Below are 22,500 nucleotides of genomic sequence, written 5' to 3' on the forward strand. Positions count from 1 at the left end.
TTTACCAAGGTTGTATATAATGGCCAAATATGACATTTGTATTTGAAAAGGCTAAATTTGAGAAAACGAGTTTATGGGGTTGAGATGTATTCTTAAGGGTGTTTATTTTAAGTGCCATAGGAAAAATAACATATTTGCTTAGATTTAACTAACTCGTAGATGCCATGTATATAATGAATTCCAGTGAAGTATGTAAGTATGAGTATCTCTCTAAAAAGCTATCAATACAATTCTCCCAAGCAGAAGAAAATCCATTAATCAACGCTCCATCGAGAAGAAATTTCGATGCGATTACAAGCTCTAAAACAACGAACAAATCGTGCTGCAGTTTGAAGTAATCACGTTCCCTTTCTATCTTACCTGAAGCTCTGGTTGATACAGGAGAACTACTCATGAAACGGCTGACGAATGTTGCATGCATTGATTGCTCGACCTTCATTGACCAAGTCAATTTCATTTGATCTATTAAGCGAGACTTGCAGGGGACCAACGCTTTTAAGGATGCCAGTTATGTGCTACCCTCTCAATATCAGGGTTCTGAACGGTATGAATGCAGCCTATTAACAATTTGTACTAGAAATCCCCTTTACTAAGTAATTAAGTTGTCAGTTAATTATCACAGCAGTATTTTTCTTGTCTTTTGAGAGCTTTTTATTTAATGTGGTATAGATTTTGCAATATTTTCAGAGTACTTTGCTTGAATTCCACCATTTTGGATTCTTCAATTTAATTTTCAATATATAATGAATATTATGTTTATTTTCTTATTGGATGCTTGAAATTCAGTCATTTTTTATTTTACATGTTTACATTGAAATGTTTAACTACATGAAAGCCTACAGTAATTATCAATGTTATAATTCTTTGTAGGTCGTTACGTGAGGTGTGGTTTTATTTATTGATGAGGATTTATGTGACCTGTATAATGGATTTGGAGTTTGAAAAGTTATACTCTTTTTACCAAAAAGTCAAAATCAGTATTAAGCAGTTTTTCCTTCTCAAAGAGAAACAACTTGTAATGCTGTTCTTCAAGGAAGAATTTGATTATTTTCTTATGGGAAAATTATTGGGGAAAACGTCAAAATTAAGGTGGACTTTTCTTTTATCCCTATAAAAATCACTGGTCAGTTACATAGATTTTAAAGTTTTATTACTATAATGTTGCCAGTGATCATCACTGACCCGTCGCTATTGTCTCTTCATCTTCAACAAGCGGAGAACAGCATTTGGAATTAAAAAGTTACTCTTGATTGATGAAAACTGTAGGTAATTGCAGTGCTCACCTTTCAATGACATATTTGAGAACCTTTTAGTAATGAATCACACAACTTTAAGTTGCTGGTATTAGACAAGCGAACTGAAAGGAGAATAACTGTAATAATTTCTATGAAATTGATCAAGGACTATCAATTTCCCTTACTCTTTGGGATTTATGAGTTGATGGTTAGATTTTTAACTGGATAGCTTTTCCACGTCTCAAATACATTTAATTTATAAATAAGATAAAAGAATGGCCTGTGTCTGGTCTTCAGCTGCTGGATCTCATCTTAATTTGTTAGACAAGAACTTGCCATCTATTAAATTTCTTTTTGAGATATTTTTCTCTGGCACTGTCGTGCAGTTAGTTCTTCATGCATGTTGAATGAGCTTTTTCTTAATTTTGACCATCCTTTGAATTTCCATCTTCCCAGACAGCACCATCCTGCTCGTATGCAATTAATTCTAATATTCATGCCTTTTCCACCATAAGGCTCAATACTACATAGTATTCTAGAAATTTTATTCCAGCTATGACCAAGTTGTGGAATTATCTTCCTAATCAGGCAGTTGAATCGGAAGAACTTCAAAAGCTCAAACATGCAATAGAGGTTTATGTTGAACAGGCTGACATAAGTCTTTCTTTTTAGTTTATATATGAATGTTCCATTTCCATGTTGCTGATCTTCATAAAATATTTTTATTAACTGTTCATTACTTCTCTTGTTATTTGTTTATTTCTTTTTTTCCCTCACTGGGCTATATTTCCCTGTCAAAGCCCTTGGACTTTTCCAACTAATGTTGTGGCTTAGTCAATAATAATAATAATAATAATAATAATAATAATAATAATAATAATAATAATAATAATAATAATAATAATAGTGCAGCAACAAATGGTTCGAACATCACCCTCAAGTTGTGGAAGAAAATGATCAGGCTAAACTATTTTGGGACTACTGTATACAAACTAGCAGGGGGATACAATTGCATTGACTAGACATCACTCTGGTTGCCAAGACAACGAAAAAAGTATCACTCATAGATGAGAATGGAAGACAAGGGGAGAGTAAAAATAGAAAGGTACAAGGACCTGCGAATTGAGCTATGAAGGCTATGGAAGATGCAGGTAAACGTGGTGACAATAATCATAGGGGCACTAGGGGCAATACCTAGTCGTTGAAAAGGATTCTCGAGACTATAGGAGTCAAAGTGCAAGGACTAGTGCAAAAGAGCGGGTTACTTGAAAAAGCGCAATATAGTGAGGAAGGTGATTGACTTCAAAGGGAGCTAGATGCAACCCAAAACCACACACTATAAACCATCAGCCTCTATAGACTGTGACTAGAAAAAAAAATGTGTTAACGGAGTTTAAATATATGAGTTAAAAGAGATAGGGTCCCAGAAAGATCGTTCATTACAGGAATCAAGACAACTATATTAAGGCCTTTCTACTCGCGTGCTCTAACCGAAATGGAGTCACTTGAGCATGGATATACTGTAATTAGTAACGTTTAATTAATGCGCATTTTTATTCAAGCTTTTGCAATTAGATTTGATAGTCCGTTTAAGGAAATGATTGAATAAGTTGTGGTTATCAACGGTCCACCCAGAAACATGAAATAAGAATTTAAGTCCATTAGTTTAATTTAATGGATATTAGAGTTTTCTAGCTTTTAGTAATTTTTTATATTGCTAGTCTTTCAAATTTTAGTGAACCATAAAAACAATATTACTTTCTTTTAAGTAACAATGCCATTTTAACTAATCTCCAACACCTCTTGATAAAAAAAAAAAAAATGAACAGAAGTATAATGTATCTTCTACAATATATCATTCAGACAAGATATGACGTTCTTGTAAAAGGTTGGACAGCGTTATACAGATATATGATACCACGTTTCTCCTCATGTGGAAAAGGTATAGGCTATGTAATATCCACAATTTTCCTAAACTATTTCAGGAAGAGACAAAAAGCAGATATAACTATGTTGCCGAAAGTAAATGTACATACATACGAACAAAGAAACAAATAACTGTATATATATATATATATATATATATATATATATATATATATATATATATATATATATATATATATACATACATATATATATATATATATATATATATATATATATATATATATATATATATATACATATATATATATATATATATATATATATATATATATGTGTGTATATATATATATATATATATATATATATATATATATATATATATATATATATATATATATATATATATATATATATATATATACTTACATACATATATATGTGTGTGTCATATTAAATGACAAAAATATAATCACAAAATATGCTCTTACCCACTGCACAGATTCTTAGCACTTGGTTTTTCCAACGCAGTTTCTTCTAATTTATAATGAATAGGAACGAGGCTTAATGCCGAAAACCCATAAATCTCTCTCTCTCTCTCTCTCTCTCTCTCTCTCTCTCTCTCTCTCTCTCTCTCTCTCTCTCTCTCAGCTGATATCAAATCCAATGAAATCATTAATAGCATAATCGATGAATGAATTGAGGGATGGAATTCAGCCCAAAAAGGCAGAGGTTGTTGCCAAGAGTTCATTTAGCATTATTTTCTATAACGGTTAGAAACTTGGCAGACGCGGCCGCACACATAAAAACACATTCACAATCATATGTGCAGTAATTTGCACAGCAGTTTGGAAATCAACTTATATTCCTCTTATTTAACAAGATTTTCCATAACAGTTGGTAACTAAGCAGGCACGGGCGCGCACTTATGAACATAATCACATTCATATGTACAGTATTTTGCGCTCCAGTTTAGAAATGAACTTATATATGTGTGTGTATATATATGCAGAATATATATATATATATATATATATATATATATATATATATATATATATATATATATATATATATATATATATATATATATATATACATATATATGTGTGTGTGATTTGTGTACGTATATGCAGTATATCACAGATTTGTCACAAATTCAAAAACTTATACTGCCACCTACTGTGTAGATAGATATACATTCATGTGAACACTCGAATATATATATATATATATATATATATATATATATATATATATATATATATATATATATATATATATATGCAGTATGTACAGTATACGCGTTGAATAACCCCAAAACGACTGAATACTAATGAATTTGAACATGCTGTTTAGTGTATCTCGGTAATCTAACTCGTACCCAGTGGCACATGTGATCACCCTTTCAAAATGCCGATAAAAAGACAAAATGAGGAGTGGATAGCCAATGCAGCCACGCTTTGATTTATTAGGACGCACAACAGCAGCAGAGTATTTATGGCTCGGCCTGGATGATGCCACTTATTCTGTAAAAAGGTTCACAACACTTTTACTGTTGAGGGATGCCTCACATTTATGGATTATGGGGAATCCATCATGAGGAGGTCAGTTGTTTGGGGAATTTTTCTCATAAATCTGAATGCATCGTAATATAAATCTAGCTGTAACCTAAGTTTAAAGTGGTTTACGAACAGAAGGGTATTCAACAGAGTGAATGGATGCTGCATTTGTTTTCCCATGGTTGATTATGTGAATATAAGCACATTTATTGATTTGTTATGAGAGAAAAAAATAAGACACATTATACATAAGAGGAGACAGCGAGTGAGAACTTTAAGGAGAATAAGAAGCTGTTCTGCAAGAATACAAATTCAGACAGATTAATTACCAAAGTAATAAATACAGTCTGGAGAGAATGATATCCAGGATTGACAGATCGAGCATTAATTGTTGTATGTTGATTATGGAACAAAGGAACCGCTCCTCTGTTCCATCTAAGTGATTTAATGCAAGGGTGGGTGTTAGTGTCAGCTGGAGAGTCTTTAAAGGAAAAAACTGTGGAGGATAAGGACCGATAAGAGGTACAGAAATAGAAAGCCACCTGGAGTACGGTAGTGAAATCATGATTGAGTGGCTGACCAAGATGCGTGAGGTATTATTGGATGAAGGAAAGATCATGATTGGGAAGTGGGAAGCATAATTCCCCTTGCAAACTAAAGGTGAAGGTCATAGAAATAAAGGTAAAGTTGAAAAGAATAGAATACTGTCATGCACCCGTTTCAAGGCTGTATAGTAGGATTTTGATGCATAAAGTCAGAAAGGTAGCTGGTAGTAAAATGTATGGATAAAGAGTTTGCATTTGAATATTGTGTGTGTGTGTGTGTGTGTGTGTGTGTGTAAAATTGGAAAGTAAGTTTAAAAAGTTGTATGAGACACATACATATGGAAAAAATGAGAGATATAAAAAACCACAATGAGTGTATTATGGTGTGAGTGTATACAAAAGGAACCATTTGGTTGTCTATAATACAGCTGTTTATGTGATCATTTGGTGCCTATTGACACATCCTTGATTCAATATTTTAGTTTACCACAGACTTTTCTTTTTTCTTTTCCAGGCGCCCCTATGTAATCAAGAGAAACTGTTCACATGAACGTGCATACATGCATGTAAAATAATAATTTTAGAGCCTTCATGTAATTTTTGATCTTACATGAGCCCAAAAAATGAATGTATTTTCTAGTTATTAGGTTCAGATTGTATATTTTGGAATAATTTTATTTCCTATCGAATACCTGTTTTGTTATACACAGAAATGTGTTCATATTTAATCTTTAAATCGGCGTTATGTTTACGACTATAGTTTGAAGCCTCTTTGTAACAGACCAGCTCTAAGAGAGGTAAAACTTAAATCGGTTTCGATATTGACCATTAGTATTGCCTTATATTTAGTTACCATCTTTGATGTGATATAAATCACCTTAGTAGCTTCCATTACTTGCGAAAACACTACGAGATAATCCTTCCTGATTTAGTGCGACTTTAGTCAATTTTCTTTATTTTTTTTTTTTTCATCAATTACCTAATATATATCGGATCATAATTATGTTTCCACTGAATCTTTCCCTACACCTACTATACTAATAAAACAATGTCTTCATAGAAAACGTTCATAAATCGTCATTGATTTTTTCCTAACGTCATCCGGTTACCTTTTCTTAGGAACCGCCTAAGATATTTTTCATCATTATAGGTATCCGATACGAACAATCTGTTATTTACACCATGCTCTCTCTCTCTCTCTCTCTCTCTCTCTCTCTCTCTCTCTCTCTCTCTCTCTCTCTCTCTCTCTCTCTCTTACACGCACGTGCACACACACATTCACACAGACACACACATATGCAGTGCATATATATATATATATATATATATATATATATATATATATATATATATATATATATATATATATATATATATGTGTGTGTGTGTGTGTGTGTGTGTGTGTGTGTGTGTGTGTGTGTGTGCAAGTACGTGTTTGCAACACAAAAAGATTTTATAAAAATGTTAGATAAAAAAACTTTTGTAATGAACTGTTTTCTTTGATAAATGTCTTAGTACTACTGGTATTACTTAAATATCTAACATATTTTTCATCATTATTGTAAAGAAATGAACGTGCAAAGTTGCTTTAATGGTGTTTTAATAATGCAATAACGTTGACAAATGCAAACAATACATCGATTCGATACCACCAGAGTACTTACAATATGCATTCATATAATTACAAAACAAATAACTGGATTATGCCATAGTAGTTAAAAATGTATTGAAAATTAGCATTATCGTTTCATTTTTGGTCATATTACCATGCTTGAGACTAGATGCCAGGAATAGGGTGCCGTTTCAATAAATGCGATGTAATTTATTTTCACTAAGGAGATCTGAACTAAACATGTCTCAAATGAGACGTTAAACTCTAGAGCTGACCAACTATACAGTAGAATTAAAATGCTTTTTAGTGAAGAGTATTTATAAAATGGTTTCAGTGGCTTGGTTACAGAAAATGTCACCCAACGGACACCTATAATGTTCAGTCTGCTTTTAAGTGAATATGCTTGTCCGATGTTATTTGAATTGACTCCTGTTTGTGGATGTATAAACGTCTCTATGGAATGAAATAAAGAGAACTGTAGGACCCTAACTGAACAGTGTTTAATTTTAAACAATAAAATTCTTCAGTAAAAACAAGTATATGTACTTCTCTATCTTGCTATAATTTAAAGCTATGAAAATGGTAAGGATAAGAATATTGATATAACGGTAAAAGCAGAAAACGAGAAAACGCGATATGCGAATAGTGAATTAAATGATAATAATGTGAATAAATATGGCAAGAATTGTTCGGAATGGCCTTCAATTTGAAAGCAGAGTGACTGCGAATGTAAAATAAGTAAACCAAGATGTTAAAGATCTGAAATTTCTAGGGTGCGTCTTTAAAAAAAAAAAAAAAGGGGGGGGGGGGGGGGGGGGCCAACCCCTCACACACAAAAAATGCGATATTTTTTAGATTGAATTCACATCGGCAGTGACTCGAGTTGCTGACACTTAATATCCAATAGAAGAGATAATTCTTGCGCCATTCGAACGGCTCTGAAATAGGCTTTATCGTTTCTGTCATTTGAATCATTTCGATAATGATTAAATAGATGGCCTCCCATTGATAAGATAATGATTGTTCAAGTAAGTTTGTTTCTAACATCATGATTCTATGATCGTTTGACTTCAACTTGTTTAACACTTACATCTTTAACTAAAATGACTTTTATCACTGGTTTTGTGAAAACCGTCTTGGTTTTGAATTTTTAAATCTTAACATTTGTATTTTTTTTTTCAGTAGTTCTGTGACAAAAATCCCCCTTACAATAAGAACAGGTTATTATATAGTCAATTTTATCTCTTGGTCTTCTGCTATGATCTGATGTGTTCGAATTCATTAAGCATTGTCATTGATCTGCGCGATGAGAGCACTGCATCACATGAATGATTTTATCCTCAGATCTCTTTGTTCTTCTGGCTTCCACTTGACTTATGCGAGTTCTGTTGGGGGAGAGAATAGTAGTGGGATCTCATATATTCCGGAAGCTATAATTATAAGATAAGCCCTTAGAGTGTCACTATCTCAGAGTCTATGCGCACATTTTCCATAATTCATTACATATCCATGTCGTATTTTATTCCCTAATGAACTGTATCTTGTAACTATATAGCGTTAAATTCACTGATCACTGTTGTTTATCTGCACTAACTATGCTGTTATTTCTTCCCTCATAATGATGTTGTAAAACAATCTCACCAGAGACGTCACCTATTTTTACATATACAATCACTTCGTGATTCGTCATGTTTCTTTTATTTTAGCGTGTTTCCAATTGATTATTAAATGGATTTCTCATTGCTTTCTAGTGTTGTGCACCCAGTTTATGATTTACCCTGAACAGATTTCGCTATTTTGCCAACTTATTTAGGTACGTCGGAAGAAAATGGAAAAATGAAAAATCTATTTGTGCATCAATCTTCATCTTTAATGGCTAAAAATTTTCGAAGAATTGTAAACAAAAAAAAGTATGAAAAGCTAAAGAAAGCCCATGCATCTTTTAAATATTCGTTACAAATAAGAAAAAGTATACGAAAAAAGACTACATAAATATTTTTTATAAAGTACAGATATATATATATATATATATATATATATATATATATATATATATATATATATATATATATATATATATATATATATATATATATATATACATACATACATACATACATACAAAACTAAATTCTTTAGATATTCCTTGAAGAGTAGAGGAATAATTTATGACAGTCAGAAAGGGGTTCGAACCTATAAAGTTCATAATCTGAAAGGAGAAAAAAAGATGAGTCAGGGTTTTTGCTGAAACTGTTGTCAGAAATTAACGCATTCTTGGGTACCTAAATGAAATAATCACTGGGTACAATTTATGCAAAATCAAGTCATATAATCGTGGAATTGAAGTATGGAAGAAAATGTGAGCTAAGAAGTTATTTAATGTTCTCTAAGGGGTCAAATCTTAAGGCAATTTTTGTACAGTCTTTGATAGACATAATTCTATCTATTATAAGATATTATACCTCTACATAGAAATATATCAGAATATCAAAACATCTACGGAGAATAAGAATACGTAGAGATATGCCACCTTACCCTTCAACTATGTCAAGATAATGGACCCAGACCACAAAAATCGTACTGCAAAATCTGCCACCTGAAATGGAGGAGGGATATGGCAATTCAGCGTGTTATTTACTTATCCAAATATTTGTGGATTAATATAAATCTATGCTGACCTCCTGGATGTTTCAATAATGTTTTAGAACTGTATAATGAATATCCTGACAAAAAATAATCATAAAATAAAATAAATTCGGAAAGGTAAAATAATGCAATATTTTATATAAAATATTTTAATGATAAAAGTTATTGTATTTTTGCCAAAAAATAGTAAGAAAAATAGATTTCATTTTAGTGCTATAGAATCAACATTATAAAAAAGAAATTCAGTTGAAATTTAAATAAATTCGAAGTAAAAGAAGACAATATTTTATGTAAAAAATGGCTGATATGCATTTTGCATTATTATTATTATTATTATTATTATTATTATTATTATTATTATTATTATTATTATTATTATTACTACTTGCTAAGTTATGACCCTAGTTGGAAAAGCAGGATGATATAAATCCCGGGGCTCCAACAAAGAAAATAGCCCTGTTAGGAAAGGAAACAAGGAAAAATAAGATATTTTAATAACAGCAATTACACCAAAATAGATATTTCCTATATAAACTATAAAAACTAAAAAGAAACAAGAGGAAGAGTAATGAGATAGAATAGTGTGCCCGAGCAAGAGAACTTAACCCAAGACAGGGGAAGACCATGGTAGAGAGGCTATGGCACTTCTTAAGACTAGAGAACAATGGTTTGATTTTGAAGTGTCCCTTGCATAGAAGAGCTGCTTGCCGTAGTTGAAGAGTCTCTCCCACCCATACCAAGAGGAAAGTAGCCACTGAACAATTAGAGTGCAGCAGTTAACCACTTGGATGAAGAAGAATTATTTGGTAATCTCAATGTTGACATGTGTTTAAGGACAAAGGAGAATACGTAAAGAATAGGCCAGATTATTCGGTGTATGTGTAGGCAAAGGAAAAAGGAACTGTAACCAGAGAGAAGTCTCCAATTTAGTACTGCCTGTCCAGCCAAATGACCCCATAGCTCTCTAGCGATATTATCTCAATTAGAAATTACTGTATTTATGTAAACAAGTAGTATGAAAAGAAAGTTTCACTCTGCAACTTACGTACATTGACCATCAAGTACAGTTGCGACACAAGACAGTTTGATTCTGGCAAACAGGTCCCTACACCTCAAAGAACCAGTGTTTTTCTTGTGATTGTCTTAGGGTGGGCCGCTTTAACAACGAAAAATTTTTGGGACCTTGATGTAGCCACAGGGGAGCGGAGGTCTTGACTTAAATCAAATCAAATTGAAGGGATCCGCCATGAGCATGTGAAGTGGCTTCGAAAAGTTGGTTGACGTGTAGAACTGATGACTGACTAGGGGAGCACGCAAATCAGTGGGGTTCTCCTAGGGGAAAGCTCCTCTTGGCATGGACTAGGAGAAGGACATGCTCGAATAGATATTATAAGAATATAATATAATTGTATTCAATATCCAGTAAAAGAGACGCAGTGGGCAGCGTTCTTTCTTACCAATACAATTAGATATAATAGCAAACGTATGGTCGAAGGTGTCTCCATCCCTTTCGTCGAGTCGTATGTCTCGCATTTTTTTAACTTGCACGGATCATGATGCAAGGAACTCAACAGTACCACCTTCTTAACTCTACAAACTTGCTGTTACAGAAAAGTTAAATTGTATTCGAAATTTAACAAGGCCACATAGTCCTTGAGGGGTAGTACCCTTTCCCCAAAGTTTCATTGGAATGTAAGGTTTTTGCCGAATGGTGCCACACAGATGCATGCTTTCATCCTCTTGGTACCTTGACCGTGTCCTTCCTTATGTATGCAATGACATTACACATGTAATGCATAACGACCTTCACATTCTAACACAAACTTGATGCCATACCCGTAGAAGAGAAAAATAGAATCAGTACCCAATACAAGTAAAAGAATATCAAATACAAATTCTGTGACTAATAAAAAGTCAAATAAAATTATATTATATATAGTTATTATCAATTGTAATAATAATAATAATAATAATAATAATAATAATAATAATAATAATAATAATAATAATAATACATAAAGATTTATAAACATGAAGGATATATTATCAGAGAAATAAATATTAAACGTAATTATAGATAGGTATCAATATGAAGAAACAGTTATGAATAAAAAAAAAAAAACCAATTACATGAAAAGCAAACAAAATGAACGTCTGTGTACTTACTTTGCTGATTTATTGGGAATGTACTATTGCAGCCAATAGTTTCCGTCCACTGCAGGTGAAAGGTCCACACACTTACTACCTTTCTGAAGGATAGGTTAATGCTGGCGCCTGGCCTGGCGGTACAACTACTCTTACATCTTGAAGGGACAGAAACCCCTGAAAGGTACTAACTGGTTGTCCATAAGGAGATGAGACAATGGGGAGTAATTCCTTCAACATTCACCATTCAGAGAAAAATTAACTAAATGGCAATATGCGACATCTCAGCTAAACTTACTAACATGCACGTGGTAGGCACACTATCCACCCGCACTTTCCAACAATCACAAATTATACAGGTATCAACACTATTGCACAATATATTATTACGTGAAAACTTTGCTTTTTGGCATTTTACCCGGTTAAAGTTTTGTAGGGTCTACCTCGACCCCGGACAAGTTCAGAATAGTTAGAAGCACAAAATCTGGGCTGGAATACATCTTGACCCGATTGGAACTGGTAGACTGCAGGCCTATCGCCCTCAAATCCATGATACCTGATGATTTATACACACACACACAAAAAAAAAATAAACTCCTTTGCAAGTTGCACTTGCACTTCTGTAATTATATTAGTTGATCACGTACTGTATGTATTAGAATAATGTAAGATGTATATATATATATATATATATATATATATATATATATATATATATATATATATATATATATATATATATATATATATATATATATATATATATATATATATATATATATATATATATATATATATATATATATATATATATATATATATATATATATATATATATATATATATATATATATATATATAGCGTCCTATAGGTATAGGACACCATATGATCACCGAGTAAGGAACCATGGCAGAAGTCTCATGTATGTTCGTCGAGATGTTCCCCAAATATTTTTGTCTATTTGTACAACACTGCAAGTAGTGGCTGTACAGATTGATAAAGGGAGAAATTATACAATTTGCTCTCTGTACTTGCCTCCAAATGATAACATATCATATGATAATTTAGGAGAGGCGATTCAACAGCTCCCTCAACCTTTTCTTCTACTTGGAGATTTGGATGGTAGACGTCCTTTGTAGGATGATGTTTTAGCAAACACCAGGGCCAATATTATATCATCAAGTGTGGAAAACGAGGATGTCAGACTCCTTAATACAGGAGAGCCCACACACTTCCATGTTCAGACAGGTACCTTGCTTTGCATTAACCTTTCGTTTGCAAGCTCTAACTGCCTTCTTGATTTCGATTGAAGGAGATTAGATTATTGGCATACTAGTGATCATGCACCAGTCATTATAAACACCAATAGTGGTCCGCCTTGACAAGGCAGACTGTGTTAAATTTCATGAGCTAAGAGAAATCGAGGGGAGTGAAGAACAGTTTGAAAGTATTGATGATGCCATAGACTTTCTGAATGGAACTCTCCATACAGCAGGAATCAATTCGATTCCCAAAACTACAGGATTATTCAAACTACGAACAGTCCCGTGGTGGTCTTCAGAATTAACTGCCTTGCACAGAGCTACCAGAAAATCTTTGACTAGATTGCGTAGATGCCGTACAGAGGAAAATTTGATAAAATAAAAAAAATGTAGAGCACAGTTCCGTCGTGCCATGATAGAAGCTAGACGCCAGTCTTAGGTATCTTTTGTTTCCTCAGTCAACAGTTGAACACCCCCATCTTCTGTCCCCCATCTTCTGTATGGAGGAAAATAAAAAAATAAAAAAGGCAGGCGCATTTACCCCATACCCACCACCAGTGTTGAAGGTGAATGGTCAGTATGTGACTGAAGCAAATGACGTTAGCAATACAATGGCTGATAATTTCTCAAATGTGTCATGCAAGTGTGTATCAGTTCCTGGTCACCAGTATAGGAGCATTGAAGAAAAGAAAATTTAAAATTTTGCAACAGGAAGGGAAGAGTCATATAAAGGCCGATTCACACGGCCCGTTTTCTTCCTGCCAGGATGGCCAGTGGCTAACCGCCGTCAAAATGTTGTACATTCATACGAGGCGTTCCGTATCGTTCACACCCGCGCGCGGTTTTTATGACACCGAGATGTTGGTTGATAATTGTGTCGATAAAATAAGTAATGCAACTTCATTATACTTTATGCACCATGCCAAAAATATTATAATTATGATAAACTCACCTGTTTTATTTAATGCCTCTCCAGTCCTTTTCCATATCTTTTCTTTATGTAAATTATTTTTATACATCTTGTTTGCCAAGTCAAACATCTCATACCATTGAAAAAGTTCAATTAACCTCTCATACATGGTGTCAACAACAAACTAACTAATTTCTATGACTATACTATGTGGAAAAGTCGGAGTTGTAGGCCACGAAACGAACGGGTGCGATACAGGTCCTCATTCACAAGAAACATCATCAACCCGTTGGTTGGGACGGGTGGCTAACAGCCGTCAAACCGGCAGAGGTTTCTTGGAAAGAAAGCCGAGCCGACTCGGACGGCTAACGACCGAGGGCCACCGTCAGCCTGATGGTTCATGTGAACAGTTGCATTTGATTACACTTAAGAAAGCTAGACGCCGCTTAACCGATAGCCAGCCTGTCAGAAAGAAAACGGGTCGTGTGAATCAGCCTTAATTCACCTTTTACTGAAAGATATTTTGATTCTGCACGTGCTACTTGTAATGACACAGCCCCTTGACCCGATGGAATTCCATTTGCAATGATTAAACATGTACCTATTAACACAAAGTTATTTATTTCAAGCATTACAAATAGAATATGGCATGATTATAGTTATCCAAGTGTTTGGAACTAGCCATTATTTTAGCCTTTTTGAAACCCGGTAAGGACAAGTTTTTAGCAGCAAACTATCGATCAATTGCATTGACATATTATTTATGTAAAATCGTGAAGAACATAGTCAATGCAAGACTGATGTGGTATCTTGCAAAGAAGGGTATTTTATCACCTATTCAGTGTGGATTTAGAAAAATGCACTCAACGATTGATGTGTTGATACATCTTGAGTCTTTATTTGTGAAGCCTTTGCTTCCAAAAAGCACCATGCAACAGTCTTTTTTTAACTTGAAAAGACATATGATACTACATGGAGATATGGTATACTTAAAACCATTCATAATTTGGGATTACGAGGAGAGCTACCATTGTTCATTCAATCATTCATTTCACATAGATTTTTTTCGAGGGAGAATGGGGGAAGCTCTATCTGAGAAGAGATGTCAGGACGGGGTAGTGTGCTAAGTGTAACCCTAGTTGCACTAGCAATTAATGGGATATCCTCTGTTATTCCTCAAGATATTCTCTCAATACTATTTGAAGATGATCTCTCCATATCATTTGTTGGAGCTAGAATGGCAAAGGTTGAGAGAAAACTACAACTAGCAATTGACAAAATTGTTCAGTAGTCCGATATGAATGGGTTTAAGTTTTCGACAAGCAAAATTACGTTTGTCCATTTCTGTCATATTCGGGGAGTACATCCAGACCCTGATATGTATATCAAAGGTCAATGGATCCCATGTGCAAGTGAAGCTAGGTTTTTAGGCTTGAAATCTGATTGTAGGTTGACATGGGTTCCTCACTTAAAATCATTAAAAGCAAAATGTCTTGATGCTTTGAAGCTTTAAAAGTTTTGTCCCATACATCATGGGGGAAAACCGCAAAACTCTTTTAAAGTTATGCAAAGCCTTAATTTTTTTTCAAAAATTAGTTATGGGTGTGAGATATACTCCTCAGCTACCCCAAGTTGACTAAGGATTTTAGATTCTATATGCCATACTGGTATAAGATTGGCAACATGAGCATTTAGAACTTTACCTATTCCAAGCCTCCTTGTTGACGCTGGAGAATTTCCGAAAGTTGTCTATTATTCGGTATTGAGTTAGGTTGCAAATACTTCCCTAATTCTTTAGCCTATCAGACTGCAAGCCTTGTAAAGCAAACATCATACTTTGAGTTGCACCCCAAAGTCTCCTCAACCTTATGGTTTTTGGGTCAAACAATTGATTGACAGTCTTAATTTAGCTAGAAGTAAGGTGCTTCCATTTAAGGTATCATTAACGCCTCCATGGAAATTACCAGAGTTATTTTTTGTGAATATTTTATTGGAGTTAAAAAGAATATGACTGACTTAGAAGCCAGGTATCTTTTTATGGAACATGTTGCAGAACATAAGGAATCGACTTTTATATATACTGATGGCTCCAAATCCAATGCTAACGTTGGATTTGGAGTATATAGGAATGCTTTTAATTGTAGAGGTGCACTTCTTCTAACAGCTTCGATATCTACGGCTGAACTATACGGCATACTTAGCGCTGATGAAAAAATAGCTTTGGAAAAGGGGGTTAATTTTGTCATTTCTAGTAATGCAAGGAGTGTCCTTCAAGCTTTAGAAGTTTTTAATTCGAGTAAACCTTTAGTTTTAAAGATTTAAGAATGGCTTTTTATTAATGGACTGAGGGGTATAGGAATTCAATTTTGTTGGGTTCCAGCACACGTAGGTGTGTCTGGAAACGAGAAGGCAGATTTGCTGGCAAGAATGCTGCAGCTGAATTGCGACCGAGAAGGCATACCATTCTTGGTGATGATTGTTTACCCAATATTGATAATTGGATTTCTAATAAATGGCAACAGCATTGTGATAGTTTAATTGATAATAAAATGTGAGAAATAGCAAATTTATGCACCCCTGGAAGTATAACATGATACCCCAAAAGTGGGAGACTACTCTTTGTTGTCTCTGCATTTGTCACACTTGGTTGATACATGAATATCTGCTTACTGGCCAATGCCAGTCATATTGCGACGACTGTTTGGTACCATTGACAGTGAAGCATTTGTTGACCGAATGCCCCACATATAGATATAGATATAGATATCTGTTTGAGGCTTGAGGTGAGATGGCAGGTTCATCCTTGCCAAGATTCTTGGACATGGCGTGTCCTACCATGCTAGTGGTATTTTTAGCTTTATTTCAGAAGTAGGTCTTCTGAAAGATATTTAACTCTTAAAAGGACATCTTTGCTTCTATAGTTTTAATTGAACATTCTTTTATTTTTTATTTAGAATAAACGATATCGACGTCAATGTCCTTAGATGTCAGGATGCCAGAAATCTCAAATCAATTATTCAATCTCTCTCTCTCTCTCTCTCTCTCTCTCTCTCTCTCTCTCTCTCTCTCTCTCTCTCTCTCTCTCTCCTTAATATATATTCCACTCATTATTGCACTTCTTTGCCTGATTTCCGTAATATCCTTCTTCCTCACATTCGCACCATCCTAACTATGTCTTGAGTGTTTGAACGTTAGCCATTTTTCAGGGCAAGAAGGGCAAGATCTCTCCAAGCCAGGTCTGGCGAAGTGACACTGCTTTGCTTGGTTTTTAACATTAGAACAGCACATTCGAATAATTTTGTGGCACGCGGTGACTTCAGCATGTAGACTAAAGAATGGATGATAGACAACATTATCAGATAGTATGAAAGCTTCGTTAAAGAGGGTGATGTCGAGCTTTTGCTAACGTATCTGCCGGGTGATTGCCAGCCGGGAGTTCAAGTCTCGCTCAAAATCGTTAGTTCCTTTAGTGTGTGCAACCTTACCATCCTTGCGAGTTAAAGATGGGTGGTTTGGGGGACCCTATAGGTCTACCTGCTGAGCCATCAGCAGCCATTACCTGGCCCTCCCTGGTCCTAGCTTATGTGGAGAGGGCGCTTGGGCACTGATCATATGATTTATGGTCATTCTCTAGGGTATTATCCTGCTTGCTAGGGGCAATGTCACTGTCCCTTGCCTCTGCCATTCATGAGCGGCCTTTAAACCTTTAATCTAGTCATGATCCTTAACAACAAAGGAAATTCTGCATATAGTGATAGAGGGAGAATTGCAAGATAGGTTGTAGATCGTAGATCGTAAAAGATTAGGAAGAGGAAATTAAGACAATTGGTAGCATAAAAAATTCTTGTGTGCCATCATGTTAGGATGGGTTAAAATTATAAAACGAAGGTAAATAGATAAATTTCCAAGGGTGACTTTTAAAAGGATTGCAGAATGGGCATGAGTCATCAGTGATCTAGGAAAAAGTGGTAAATGGAGATGGTAAAAGAGGCTAATCCTAAACTGGCGAATGGGATTGAACAGACCAAAAAGTCTAACCGGGATACTTATAGATTCTCTCTTTGCTCCGAGGTTACTTAGAATTATTTATTTTTGGGCTTTATCAAATCAGCTTATTCATTGAGATTATTTGTTCTGGCTATCCATTGAGCTCCCTTTTCATGGTATTTTTATATTGTGTGTTTTTTTGTGTTAGCGTTTTTGTGTGTATATATAGTGTATATGAATATTTGTGAACATCAGGAATCACCACAAAATGGTAACGGATGATAGAGACTTGCAATTGTTAAGGTATGGACAATTTCAGCGATTATGTTAGTGTTCATGGAAACCATCCAGACAAAGAAAGGACTAAGGTACTAAAGAAAGACTTCCTTGGTTCTGAAGGAACAACAACTTAGGGGACAATATGCAGTTGCCATGTATTACCACTACTAGAGTAACCTGCAAGCATCTCTTAGTCAAAAGTGGCGATCTCAAGGGAAAGAAAAGTCGCCGTCGTTGATGTAATATTTGTTTTGATGTTTTTGGCCGAAGAGACCATTCACTTGCGATGTTATTGGCCGAAGAGACCATTCACTTGCTTCTTTTTTCAAGTTGGAGCATAATGAAGGATTTCCGTTTTATAGATATTTCAATATTTTATTAAACTCAGTCATTCTTTTCAAATCGATTCTTTTTATCATTAAGAGATACAAATAACGCATGAATTTAATATTAGATATTTTCTCGAAATAAAGTGCGTTTCTTGTGTACTTCCCTTTGCTCTGTACTGTAAGGATGTTTAATATTTTGACATTGCATATGAATGTTCGTCATTAGTCTCCCCTGTACTTTGCCTTAACTACTCAGATATTTGGTTTACCTCTGCCATGAACCCGAGAATTATTTGAATTTCTGAATGATTAAAAAAAAAAAAAAAAACAATTCTGTGAAAGAGGAAAGCCACTGTAAATAGAAAATTTTTGTGTATGTTATTTTTCATGTTATTCTTTATTCAGATTTTATTTTTGTAATAGTTTATCTTGCATGATATTTCATATCTGACTTTTCTATCTGATTCAAGTTTACCTCATTCCTTCTTGACAACAGATAATCCTTAAAGATCTAATATCTTTCCATTATGAATTTTAGTGTATCTCTCTCTCTCTCTCTCTCTCTCTCTCTCTCTCTCTCTCTCTCTCTCTCTCTCTCTCTCTCGATGTCCTTTGCCCATTTATGTCTTCATACTGACTCCCTCACTTCTCTCTAATTTTCCTGCTGTCAATACCTACCCAATTTTTCTTTTTCCACGTTGCTCCCAGACACTTGAGTGAAGAGAGCAAAGTTGGGGGAGGCGAAAGCCAGTTTACATCCCGATATTTGGAACGATTACAAATACTGGCGAACCCAAATATAGTTGGGTTCGACTATGCTATTAGAACTATGATTATTGCTTCTGTAACTTTTTATTAGTGTTGTTTGTGGTATCTATGAAACTACAAAAGGCTTATAATGGGATCAATAGAGAAAATGAGGAATTTGAGATGGACTAACATAATGGAAGCGAAGTTGTTGGAATAACACGTTAAGATGAGATTCACTGAATGATCATATAAAAATTGAAGGATTAGAATATTTTTTCTGAATGGCGTGTAGAATTGTTGATAATGGCAGATAATTCAGTATTTAATGTTGATAATAGGAGAAAATTTAGAATAAATGAGGCAAAAGGTAAGTGGGTAAATGGAATCCAGGGAAATGGAGCAATAAAGAACCACAGGGATGGTATAAAGTGGAAGAGGTCAGTTTGTGCCGTCTGTGAAGATATTTTCTTGTAAATATGCTTAATAATAACGTAAAATGTATTAAATAGGATGAAAAAAAAAAGATAAATTCTCTGGCTTTGGTAAGATATTAGGTTTCTTTGTCATGTGAAAAGGAGGGACGATGATGAGGTGATGAAAGGTGACTAACTTTCTTGATTTTCATTTCTTGAACCATAAATACACTTCTTTTATCGAATTTGGTCTGCCGTGGGATCCCAGACTAATAGACAAATTCTTGTAAATGATAAATAGAACTTCACGACTAATGATTCAAACCCCAGCACTAAAAGAAATACGTGTAAACAGTAAAGAATTGAGAGCTGATTCCTACTCTGTTATTTGTAATTTTGTTGAATTTATGATTGAAATTAACCCATCTCCACCATTACAGCCGATTGGTAAGTACTAAATTATTTGTGACACTTGGCCGTTTTATGATGATTTATCACCAACATTTTTAATTTTATTATTTTAAATAAGCTGCTAATAAACTCTAAATCTAATTCACTCTGCCATAGGATCCCAGACTCATATAGGAAACTCCTTCAATGATACATATTTCTACACGACAAAGTTTCGAACCCCAACACTGATAGAAATAAGTGTAAACAGTAGGCTTAGCTTATTCGACTATAGAGATAAGAGTAAATTCCAACTGCAGTATCTAAATAAATCCTGTCAAATTCAGGATCTGTACTTACAATCGAAATCAACCCTTCACCTCTATTGCAACTGATCGGTAAGGATGTAACACTTTTGTGATAATTATTTTCAAAATAAGCCACAAATACGCTTTAATATCGAATTATCTTAGCCATGGGATCCCTAAACCGAAGGGAAATTCTTCAGTTAATAAATATTTCGGACAGGCTAAGGATTCGAACCTCAGCATCGAATTCATTTACCCCATCTTACCGTAGATAGAGATAAGAGTTGAGTCCGTCTCTGTTGTATTCAATCTTGTCGGTTTCAGGATTTGTAGCTAGAAAGGAAATCAACCCATCTCCATAATTAAAGTTGATCAGTAAATATGTATCACATGCCGTTTCATGATAATTTATGAAAAACACTTTTGATTTTCATTTTTTTTTCAAATAAGCCACAAATACACTTTTAATATCAAATTCACTATGCTATATTAAAACTTGATTCATTTATAGAATCAAATAAACAAATATTCTGTAATCTCAATTAACACACACTACAATCAAAGCAAATCATTCCTATGATCAAACACTGACACCAAAATTATAACACGTAATTCATCTCTGCAAAATTATCTGTAAAACATGAAATATAGTATGATTATTTTCTCATAAGATCTCATTTGCCTCTCTCTCTCTCTCTCTCTCTCTCTCTCTCTCTCTCTCTCTCTCTCTCTCTCTCTCTCTCTCTCTCTCTCTCTCTCTCTCTCTCTCTCTCTCTCTCTCAAATACACACAAACCAACAAATAAAAATATCCTAAAATTAAACGAGAGGTATACAGTATCTGGAAACACGAAAGGCCATCCTCTAGATGGCCCCTTTGTAACTGTATTATGCTAGTCTCGTTAAGGATGGGCATATTATCATCCGTTTCAGTTGTTTTCTACAAATTATCATATTGTAAAATATCACAGTTATCGCTGTAACTTTCAGCTTCTAAAGAAAAGTTCTCATCTTTACCATCATTTCGATAATGTTAGCCAACATCTGAATGACGTTACTTAGCTTGCAGTGTGCAGATGCTTTCGTGGCTGAAGCTAAAGGATGACTAGTTGTACTTACAAGTTCTAGTTTCCAAACTTTGTTTAAATGAGATCTAGAATATAACGTTGGCACTTAGTAGATTAATTAATGTTGTTGTCATATATACCAAATATGATTTTCCGACTCCACATAGAGATTGCATATGCATAAATAGACGTGTGTCGATGACGAATGAGAGTCTATATGTACGTCCTTAGATGTACAGTATATCATGACTTAAGGGTTGAGAAACGAAACAAAACAAAGGTAAAACAAGAACAACTTCATATCCTTTCTCTTTTTTTCAAAAGTAAGTGAGAAAGAGATAAAAGAAATTTAAAGGTAAATATTGTTTATTTGTTTATATTACATGCTTGAATAATTTTCTTTTCGATAAAGTATATTATTTTAGGGTAGAAATAGTGTAATTATTATTTGCATAAATTCTATTATAATTTTCTTATTTGTAAATAAAAAAATGCACGTCTCTAGAAAAATGTTTTCAAAGATAAACATGATATCAGTAGATGTGTTCAACTCTAATTTTTTATTTTCATTTGTAATAGATATAAAACAAAATATCTTTATATCTTTAAAACTAGAGTTTTTCAACACCGAGAGATCGACCAAACCAGGTGTTGGCCAGTAAAAGAAAAAAGGGTGTGGGGGAGGGTGTCTGTTGGTCAAGCTTTATTTTAGGAAAACTCGGGTTATAAAAACAGGGGTATTTTCTTTTGATCAATTACAAAGATGGAAAAAGAATGTTGAGTTGAGTTGCAGCAAATATCTATGTTATCATGTTATGATATCCTTAATTAATGCTCAGTGTATCCCAACGAGAAAAAAAAAAAAACCTGGATCAAGATTTTCAACAGGGGAGGGGAACTTTTTCTGCGCCTTGGTTTTGCCAAACTGTAACATATAAGAACTTCACGTTTATTGAACTATGTCGAAGAATCATTGAATTGTTTTATGGCTTAAGAAGAATATCTTTTCAATTCATAGAAACATTCTAATAGGCAATGGAAACGTGAGACGTTAGTGAAAAACATAAGATAATTTTTAGAATCATTCATAAAAATTATAATTATGTTTGAGGACTCTTATATTATATGGTGATGTATAGAAATGGCTGATATATCACACTGTATCAGTGATTT

Source organism: Palaemon carinicauda, chromosome 8 (genome assembly GCF_036898095.1).
Source record: "Palaemon carinicauda isolate YSFRI2023 chromosome 8, ASM3689809v2, whole genome shotgun sequence".
Classification (NCBI taxonomy): Eukaryota; Metazoa; Arthropoda; class Malacostraca; order Decapoda; family Palaemonidae; genus Palaemon; species Palaemon carinicauda.